General features: G+C 38.1%; 1 long non-coding RNA gene across 1 annotated transcript; it reads right to left on the bottom strand.

Annotated features, from left to right (window-relative positions):
* Positions 1–267: 267 nt before the first annotated feature.
* Positions 268–8,889, bottom strand: LOC142600483 (uncharacterized). The gene is made up of 3 exons (XR_012833987.1): positions 6,320–8,889; positions 2,395–2,563; positions 268–2,064 (listed from the first exon to the last, which is right to left on the bottom strand). It is a non-coding gene; the product is annotated as an uncharacterized LOC142600483 (long non-coding RNA).
* Between the last annotated feature and the right edge of the window lie 1,971 nt (positions 8,890–10,860).

Consider the following 10,860-nt stretch of genomic DNA (forward strand, 5'->3'; position numbering starts at 1 on the left):
TTTTGCTCTCTGTAAATGCATTAGTGTTCAAGATAGACTTTATTTGCATATAAATGTTATTTGAATGTCACGAGTAGCTCTACAGACAGGCATGCCCTGTCTCAAGTTCCAGTTTCTAGGAGGAACAGAGAACACTGTAGTAATGGCATCCTGTAACAGGTGTTCAGAAGAGACTGTTCATTTGATATTCATGGCTTTTAACAGAACCGATGTTCTGGGTGTTCATACTCTCCTATGTATTCATGTCTTTTGCATCTGGACAGTCTTATAAAGTCTCCAGATCTGAAAAGTCTGTCTGAGAGAACCGAGCACACTGCTATAAAAAAATTTTGTTTCAGCCAGAAGATACCCTATCATCTCAAAAGCTCTGCTGAATTATGATCAGTATGGATGTGATTTATTCCTGTAATGCTATCATCTCAACTGTTTAAACCAAACTCATGAGGCCAGACTCTGCCATCCTCACACTGGGCTTGGACTTCTGTCATGAGAAGTCTTACTGAAAGATGTATATCACCATTGCCAGAAAAAAGCAGCACAGCATGGTAGAACAGAGACAATAAAATAACTTAAAGAAAAATGTTGGCACTCATATAATGAACTACACCATGAGTTAATGTGAGATAGAATCTATTTTGTTACTCAAGGAAGTCACTCAATAAAAGTATAACTGAAGGCAGAAATTTAAATCAGTGAATTGCTTTAAGTAAATTAAGTTAGGAAATAAATCATTTGACAACTGTGCTTGTGGGACTAATATTTCTAGTTTCTCCCAAATTGATTCTAAAAGATGGATTTTTAAATGCATCAACCACAGAAGAGTAAAATAACACTGTATGGGGTAAGATGCTACAAGCCAAAGCCTGCCATACTTACCAGTTACGTCACCATTGCAACACAAAGCAAAACTTGGCAATTTTGCAACACAAAAGAAATCAAAATACTGCAGGTAGGCAACTGATAATTTAATTTAGTTACTCATCCCATGGAGAGCAGTTTGATGTCTACAGGAACTGGATCTTCAAGAGACCTCAGCATTAGTTCAATATTGCCATTTTTCTAAGATGACAAAGATATGCAAAATAAAAATTGACTGGCTTTTTTGCCAGTAACAGTACTTACAGGTGTAACATGTTGCACTTTGATCTGTGATTCTTCTCGTGGAGAAGAATCTGCACTGCGAGAAATATTTAGAACTAGCATTTGAAACATTAATTCAAAAACATCTCTGTAGTAAGCTGTGACAACTCAGAATGGGCAGAAATACTAAAACCACTCACACTTTCACCTGAAGTGCACTGACATTACTCCAAACTCTCTGTGACTAAGAATAGGAATAAGAGCACACAAAAAGTGAAATGCACTGTAGTGCACAGCATGAACTCCAACAACACAACAGAAGAAAGTAAACACCTGGTTTCCAAAATCTTAAGACTATTTTTGTCCCAAACGGAACATAAACATCCAAAGATGATGTAACTGAATGTTAATAATGTGAAAGACAATGCCTCTGGACTTTCGGTATTTACCTGTCTGACACCGCACAGTACATTGACGAAACACTGCCATTAAAATGCATGTGTCCAAAGAAGAGCAATGAAGCTGGTGAAGGGTCTAGAGAACAAATCCTGTGAGAAGCAACTGAGGGAACTGGGGTTGTTCAGCTTGGAGAAAAGGAGGCTGAGGGAGACGTTATCACTCTCTACAACTACGTGAAAGGAGGTTGTAGCCAGGTGGGTGGCAGTCTCTCCTCCCAAGTAACAAGCAAGTAAAAATATCCTCTTCAGCCAATGCTGAAATCCACTTACTCATTGAAGGTTGACTTCCTGTTTCTTGCTCCAGTTCATCTTCCTCAATGCAGGTGCAAATATCATATGACCAGTGGTAGAAGGGTAGTCCTAAGAACCCTGAATGTGATAGGCTGGAGCAGACATGCAAGCTCAATGGATAATGATGTCTGGTTGCTTGAGGAAGATGTGCTACTACTAGTGATAGAATGTGGTCTCCATAGTGGTATGGAATGGTCAAAGACAGACATTGCTATTGATGCTCAAGATCTTGACTCTGTAAGAAAAAGATATTTGGGTCATTATGGAAAAAAAGGGGGGAACATTATCTTGAAAACAATATAAAGTACAACACTGAGAATTTACATTTGACCAAGTATTATCTACATCACAAACCAGTCTTAGTAAATTGTGATAAAATCTATTCAGTTCTAGGACTATCTTGAAGCTCTTTTAACAAGGAAAGAAGAAATACAGTAATACACTCTATTCTCAATTTTCTTGGAAAAGAAAGAAAAAGTATGAAACAATTACTGAAAGCTGCCTTCTGACTGGACCCAGATGCAGGGAAGAAGAGAGTCTGTACAACACAGGTAATATATCATACCTTTTCCCTTCATGATGTAGTCAATAGCTTGATTGCCTAGGGCTGCTTCACTGGGTTCAATATCCATGAAGGGTTTATTGCCTATTACCATTGATACCATCTCTTGCATTCGAAGTTCTAAAATGGATGTTGTACACTAATAAATTTTAGGGAGCTCTTTGAAGATTTACTGCAGGAATAAAACTTCTTAAACAAGCAGACATTTCCTATAGGTAATTACTGACTCCCTACCAGAAATTCATTAAGTACAAAGTAACAGAAGCAAGTGTTCCTGAACCTTGGTGCTTTTGCTATTATTTTCTTCAGAAATATAAAAGAGATTTCAAGGATGAGTCTCTCCCCTCTTTGCCCTCCTCTGGCCCATACTGTCACCATCATTACTGAGTGTCTCCCAGTTACTTCAGTTATACTACAAACTTGCTTTGTCACCTCCTAGCAAGGTAAAGATTTCTTTCAAAGGGAAACAGTGTGATGATTTTTCCCATTATAGATTTGTCAGTGTTCAAGACCTTACTTTCCTCTGGTCAGCTAATTTGAAGTCCAAAGCAGAAATCATCATGTTCCTCTGATCTAAAGTAATACCCAAGAGTTTTAGACTTATACTGTAGGGACTTACACTTTGTATTTGTACCTAAAACTGCTACTGAGAGGTAGTGATACCTCCTGGGTACTACACAAGTGGTCTTCTATTGAAAACTGAGGGACATGCATGCTAACAAACCTCTCAACCTCAAAAATATTTTGGTGCTGCCAAAAAACTATAAAATAGAAGGTGGTGGTTATTTGCCCAGCTTCATGCCTGGAAAGGTAAGTGCAAACTTTCCTAAAATCCCTTCTGCAAATAAAGAACAGAGGCACTTTCTTGTTAGGGTAGAGCCAGATAAGATGTGGCACAATCAAATGTGCAGGGCCAACGGAAAGCTGCAAAACTGGGAAGTCCAACAGCAACAGCATTTTTTTTAAATGACAGAAAAAATGCCAACACATTCATCCAGCATGTATATCCACTGTGAGGTGGTGGAGACCTAGAGAAGAACAGTACTAGATTCAAAGCCATAAAGAAATACTCCCATACTATCAGAAGGATCTACCTGATTTGTCCTGTAGCTAAAAATACAGTATAGAAGGAAGAAAGAGGCACCAGCATTAGCAACTTATCTATACAATATCTTTTTGATTATATTCTTTCATTTCAGTTTATTGTTGTTTTCTCACTGAATTTTTTTCTCTTTTTGTGAACAAAGACTTTTAAAGTTAGCTGCTAGCAGAACAGCAAAGTGAAATGGAAAACCGAAACAGAAAGTGCCATAATTTCTTTATTTCTAGATGTTGCTGCGCTGACTTCAGTGAATCTTCTTGCACCTATCTTCATCCTTTCTTCTCCTCCTTCAGTTTATGTTTTGTGTTATACCCTTCAGAAGGAAACACATTACAGAAAATTCTCATTCAAGTAAGATGGTATATCTGCGAGATTCCATTCTTGAACTTGCAGCATTTAGCAAACATTTTTCAGTGGGGTCTGGTTAAAAAAAAAAAAAAAAAAAAGGTTAAATTTAAAAATAAGTCTTATCTTCAAAATAACCTGGAGGAAGGTAAAAAAAATATTCTTCAGCATTAACTTTATGGTCACCTTCACTGTACATGTGTACTGTAATACAGGTCACCAAAAGGTATACAGTTATTGCTTTGGTTTCAATCAGCATGTACAAAAATTTCTTTGCATCTGCTTTTTTGACAGATCAGAAAAAATTTGCAAATTGCAAAGATAAAGCAGTGACGACCTGGTGAAAACAGTGGTGAAAAACAGATGTGATCATTTAAAAAAAGTGGAATAGGCAAGTTAACAATTTGTAGTGACTCAGTTTTAAACAACAGGACACAGGCTGACAAAAATTAGTTGGCTGAAGTATGATGCAGAACTTTTAAGATCACTTAGAAAATTTTGTAGGATTCTACACTTTCCCTTTCTAGGGAACTTAAAGGAGTTTTCTGTTACAGCTTCTACAACGGAAGAATCCTAGGATTCTACAGAGGTTTCTAAGTGATCATCCTTAAAATAACAATTAATTTAAAAACCCTATAGAACAAGAAACCCTGCTTGATGTGTAAGGTTTATGAAGAGACACTGTGCTGATAAGGTGAGACAACTAACATCTAAATATTGCCCTTGACTATTTTCATAGAAATATTTGTCCAACAGTTTTCAGCACCTTTGGATCACCTAAGTGAAACATTTAACTGCTAACTAACAGTTTATTTCCAGAAAGGAATGACGATATGCAGTATCTTGTGTCTTATGGAGAAGGCTTAAAACTCAAGAAACATTTTCTTTCCCATTTCCCTGTTTAAGGCTTTTTTGTTTGAGGGAGAAGAAGAAAGACTGAATTGTTAAAGTTTGATTTTGCCTTATTTTTTTCTAAGAGAGAGTATGCATGACTGCAGAATAGACAGGATCACCAATACAGTGAGAATGAATAAGAAGGCCTTTATTTCTAAAATCATGGTGACATCTCACAGCATGCTTAAGCCAACATAAAATTAGTCTGTGAATCAAAGATGTACTGATTAACTGAGAGGTGAGATAAGCAGCAATACTAAAGCATGGAGGGTGGCAGGAGAGGGAAGGAGAAGCTATAGCAGATCACTGAAGCTCGCTTTTCCTTTCAGCTTCTACCAGTTGAAGCTTTCTATTCAGCTTCTACCAGTTGAAGACACACCAGGTGGCACTATATGCACAAGGTGCACTCTGGTTATGACTGCAGTTCAATGGCTACAGAAGTTTAGACATGCATTTAAATTAAGCATAAGTATCAGTATTTTGGCAATCCACAATCAACAAACAACAGTGGACATGTCCGTATTTTCAATCCAGGTGACTGCAAATTAAAACTTCATATATTTACCCATTGTTGTCCAAATGGTAAGACTCTTAAGCATTTTGTGTTTCTTGTGCACTTATGGCATAGAAAAACTGAATATCCATATTTTACTTATTCAGAGCTTCTTCAAACTCTGAAAAAAACAGCTTAATATCTTTCCCCTAGAACAATTATAGTAAAAAATTATTTGTAATTAAATTTACAGATGGATGCTGGTCCATTTACCCAATACTACTAAAGACAGCACATCCCTGTTCAGGGCAGGCTACTGAGAAAGAAGCATTGGGCATTATATAATTTCCCCAATAGGACAACAGGATTTAATTTACCTTGAATGATTGTATGTATGGATGTCATATCTCCTATTAATCTTTCTTGTTTTGCTAAACAAGATCTTCAGAGGAAGACATGCCTCAAATACTTCTTCCTTCCACACCAAACAATAAACTCATCCTGACATTGCAGTTGCCCTTGCTCTTTCAAATTAACCTGTTGAGAGAAAAATGACAAAGTTCTGACAGATAAGAGAAAGTTGCATTGATTTCACCATGTATAATGAAGAAGGGGAGACGCCAGAGCTGAAAGTAAGCTAAGCTCCAGGGAAACATGGCATAATATTCTGAGAATACACTGTTCTGGGTGCACAGCTGCGTTTGCACTGTGATTAAAGCAGAGCAATGTGAATCTACTAGAACCACTTTCAGATCTGTCGGATAACTGAAAGGTTCAGGTATCTCTTCATCGTGCTTACATGCAATTCCAGAGCCAAACAGCATGTCTAGGCCCTCTGCTGCACACATGTCCTACAAGCGGAAGCATTTTAGGATTGGCATGGCTTCTCCCCGCACAATGTTTTCTTATTTATGGTGTACAGCACTGGGCACTGCAGCATTTTGATCCGTAACTGAGTCTTATAAGCTCCAGAGCAGGACAAATCATAGGTGTTAAAGCACTCCTTTCTGTCTTTCTTGGTGACATGTTATCTTGGAGAAAAACATGGCAGAAAAGTCAAGAGAACAGCAAAGTAACAGTGGAAAAATGCTTACATCTCATCCTTGAATAGCATCCACAGCAAGCAGATAATTTCCAGGTGTAGTTGGAATTTCACCATCGCCTCAGTAGCTGTCTGATCACTGAGCTCCTGCTCCTGGGCTTTTGTGCACTCCGTGATCATATCCTCCAGCAGAAGTGCATACTTTGCTGAAGTAGCAGAAATGGGTAAGTACTGCTAAGCTATGTTCCCTAAGCAACTATAAAATCAACAAGTCATGATCACACAATTTTCATGAAGTGAGGAACTAGACAGTAATTACTTTAAAGATGGCATTTCTATGGCTGGTTAGCAAGGCATCCAATAGTAGCTTGTTCTTGCTGTACAATGCATAGATGCCAATCTGTTCTTCCTAAAAAAAACCCCCAAAACCCCAGAGAAGGTGCTATTAGTCCTTGCTACTTCTCTATCATTAGTTCCTTTCTACCATTAGAATTTTTTCCAGTTAAAAGAAGCAAAAAATTTTGTCTGCATATAGATTTAGGGAAGTTTTTTCTAAACTGTAGCTGTACTGTTTTATCCAGCCAGACATTAGCAGGGCAACCAAGGACTACATATGCAGGGAATTTAGCTTTCTATAGGCATCAACATTTCCAGATCCAACACTCTGTAAAACCAGGCAGTTGTAGTCATAGTTATTTAATTTTTCCAGAGCAAAGGCTAATATATTATCAAAATTCCTAACCAGCATAGTTAGTCTTAAAACAGTACTAACATCCTATGTACCCCATCTAATTTTTTTTAATATATGAATACAGAAAAATCCTATGAGAATGGGCTAATATCTCATAGCATTAACAACCTGCAGGAGTTGTGAGAGTTCAGCTACTGAATGCAGCACAGACAGAAACACAGATGCTTCAGTGCACTACTCCCCTGGTGAGAAGATGGGATCACGCCCAAATTAAGGGCTACTAAGACTTAACAGGAGTTTCCCTTAAGCTCCCTAGAAAGGGGAAATAATAAGAGGGAGACAGAAAAAGAAACAGGTTGCCCAACATCCAGCAGTATCATGGGAAACTCTCTTGTCCTCTGCTTAGAACACTGAATGAAAAAAAAACCCGCTTGAAATGTGCGTGTCCCCATCTTGGGAAACACATGAGTATCTTCCTAGCTTTAAACTAAAATGTTCAAATCTATCATCCAAAGGTAAATAAACAGGTCTTCCTTTCATAAAACAACCTGACCAATGAAATACAGCAAGAAGGGTTTGCTTTCAAGAGGCAAACACAAACATTTTACTATCTTCCATCATCTGTTTTTTTACCTATTGTGAATCCAGCCAGAGACTGATGTGCCCTAAAGGTATTATTTGCAAGACTGAGGCATAGCTCTTTTGTTAGAGAATACAATCATAAAAAAATCAAAGTGAATTATAGTCCTGTTCAAATAAAAAGCACAACATCATTTGGCATCCTTCACATCTCTTAATTTCCTACATATATGTCACTTACATGAAAAGGTAAAGCAAAAACCTTACCTTCCCACTCAGAAATATTTTTTAATTCAGATTTTCTAACAATAATTAAAGAGAAGTTTATTTTAAAAATGGATCTGACCTAAGTGATGATTAGCTCCTGCATCAGCATTTTTATTAATGTCATCAAAGAAAATCTCTCCATTGTTTCTGATTATATTAAAGGCTTGTATTCTTGTCTCCCTGCCCCCTATTTTGTTATCCTAGCAGAAAACATAGCAATTATTAATGCTAATGAAATTCTGTAATGAGAAAATATCACAGTGTATCTGAGAATACATTGCTTCAAGGCCAAAATTCAAGCGCTTTTTTTCCATAATAGTCCAAATACAAGAAGCATTCTTTACACTGACAGTCCTGTAGGTAGCTTCAGGAAATTGCTCCTGTGACAGGGCACATTTTAGCCGCTTTTAGGACGGAAAGCATTACCCCAACTCCTGATCCCAGGATGAACAACTGTTCATTCTCTGCTTGGAGACTTGCTGAGTAGTGAGACATTACTGTCTGCAATAGTTGAAAAAAACTTGATCACAGTAGCTAGATGGGAAGATACAATTTGGAAAAGTCCTGCTGCAGAAAAGCCTGGTTCCCTCTTCTGGCACTCACCAAACAACAAATTCTCAGGGAAAGCGATCTGGAGGTCAGCTCTGAAGACCAGCAGCGTTATGAAGTAGTCACTGCTTATACTTACCACAACGCATTTCCTGAATTGAGCCATCCTACACAGACTGACTTTCCTCCTATCACAAGCAGAAAAACTGAGAACAGGCATAGAACAACTCTCCTCTCAGCTACTTACCAAGCATGACCCAAAGAAGGATATGGGGAAAACAAAGTGTTACAAAAAGGTGAAAAATACACAAACTACAGAATTGGGCAAGGCTTCGCCCAAAGGTTTCTTCAAAGTGACTTTGGGAATTCAGCAAATGTTTGCCATGCAAACTATCATATCTCCTGTAAATATTACAGTGGGCTGAAACCAGCTACCATAGGTCATTTACAATTCTTCCAGTTTACTGTCATAAATAGAATGTGGCTTTTCCTTCAGATCAGCTAGAAAAAGTGTGATTGTGCTTCCAGCTGACAAATAGGACTAAGTATGTCATTGTCCTGGCTCTAGCTAGGATAGAGTTAATTTTCACAAGGAGCCAGGACAGGTGAGCCAGGCTGGCCAGGGGGCTATTCCATACCATGTGACGTCATGTTCAGCATAAAAACGGGCTAGTCGGGGAGGGGTGGCGCAGCTCTGGGACAGCCTGAATGTGGGCTAAGTATCCAGTCCGTCGTGGGATCGGTAAATTGCTTTCTGTTATCACCCATTGTGTATATTCTGTTACAAGTACTGTTGTTGTTTCCCTCTCCCTTGCTGTCCCAGTAAACTGTCCTTATCCCAACCCACAAAGCTTTGCTTTTGTTTTTCCCATTCTCCTCCCCATCCCACTGGGGAAGGGGTGAGTGAGCAGCCACGTGGTGCTCAGCTGCCGACTGGGGCTAAACCACGACAGTCATTAATGATCATTTCAGGATTGATATCTCAGAAAGAGACACAACAATGATTTTCCCAAACAGCTTGAAGAAAGAATATTCCAGATCTATTACTCTACATCATACACTGATGATGCAGAAAAGAACCAGAAATTGAAATATCACTTCTTTTGTCAGTTCACCATAACAGTTTTTCAGCTTTGCACGTACACTTCAAGGCATCCTGATATCAGAAGCGAAACAGATTTTTGTTCTTGCTTAGTCATCATGAGAAAAATGAAGTAACAACTGAATTTCCAGATTAGCTAATTCAAACAAACAAAAGAAGTTTCATTTTTCATAACATGTAGATGTTATTTCAAAACAAATGTACTCTCAGTTACTGGGCTGTTCTTTTCCCTAACAGTACTTACGCAGATTTATTTGGACAAACCAAACAGAATAGCACATAAAAGTTGATGCCTTCTTTTCATCCACAGCCTCATAATGCTCTTTCATGTAATGCAACCTGAATATAGGCATGTAATGGCAGAAAATAAATTCAAAACATGCTACTGGAAACATATGAAAGTGAAGTGGGTTCAGAAAGAAAGGGGGAGAAAACCCCCAAACATGCAACTTGAAGTCACTAGGTTTAATCCAAGACCATTTTAATGACATAAGAAGGTGGGCAACTATTTACATAAGAAAAATAAAATGGAACCCAAAGATCATAGTCTTTTTTTGGTGAAGATGCATATTCATTGTGTAATGCACATCACTAAAGATTTTCAAACCTTGACTAGACAGGACCCTGTGCAACATGATCTAGCTTTGAGATTTGCCCTCCTCTGAGGAGATCATTGATCTAGAACCTTCAGAGGTCCCTTCCAATCTAAAACATTCTATGATTGCATGATTCCACACTTTCATTTTCAGGTTTGTGAGACCCACTGAAATGACAGTATAGAAAGCTGCAATCTGACAAGAAAACAGCGTTATGTGAGATGAAATGGCTTTTACATGTTCCAATTTGGTTTTATGGTGACAGAAACATTGTTTATCTTCATAAAAAATTCATTTCCAGAAACTATCTTGCCAAGCTCAAACACAGGAAAACAAGGCCTTTCTGCTCCTGCCACAGCCAAAAACACTGTAAAAGCAAACAGCAGCTAGAAGTCTGCCAGCCCTTCCATCTGTATCCAAGCATTTCTATATGAAAAACTACCCAGCTTCAGCAGTTTGTCTAACCTTGCAAGGGTCTCACAAATTCCAGTTGTGTCTACCCTAACAGACAAATGCTGAAGAATTCATTCTTCCTAACTCTTACAGCCTGAAAATAATTATAAAATAGACACCAAATTCAAGGATCTCTGTATGTGCTTTGTTACACTCAAATGTTTAGGAAATGCTTAGCAAACAACTTAAATGCTTAGCAAATAACTCAAATGCTTAAGCAGAAGTTAAGTTGAGAGGAAGGTGGAGAAAGAACCATTTACCAAATATGCCCAAATCATAGGCAGGCAGGCAGGCCAGCTTCATATGAGCTCCGTCTTAAAGCCGTATCTGTAAAAGCTATATCCATATTACAACTC

The sequence above is a fragment of the Balearica regulorum genome, chromosome 2 (assembly GCF_011004875.1).
Source record: "Balearica regulorum gibbericeps isolate bBalReg1 chromosome 2, bBalReg1.pri, whole genome shotgun sequence".
In the NCBI taxonomy this organism is placed as follows: Eukaryota; Metazoa; Chordata; class Aves; order Gruiformes; family Gruidae; genus Balearica; species Balearica regulorum.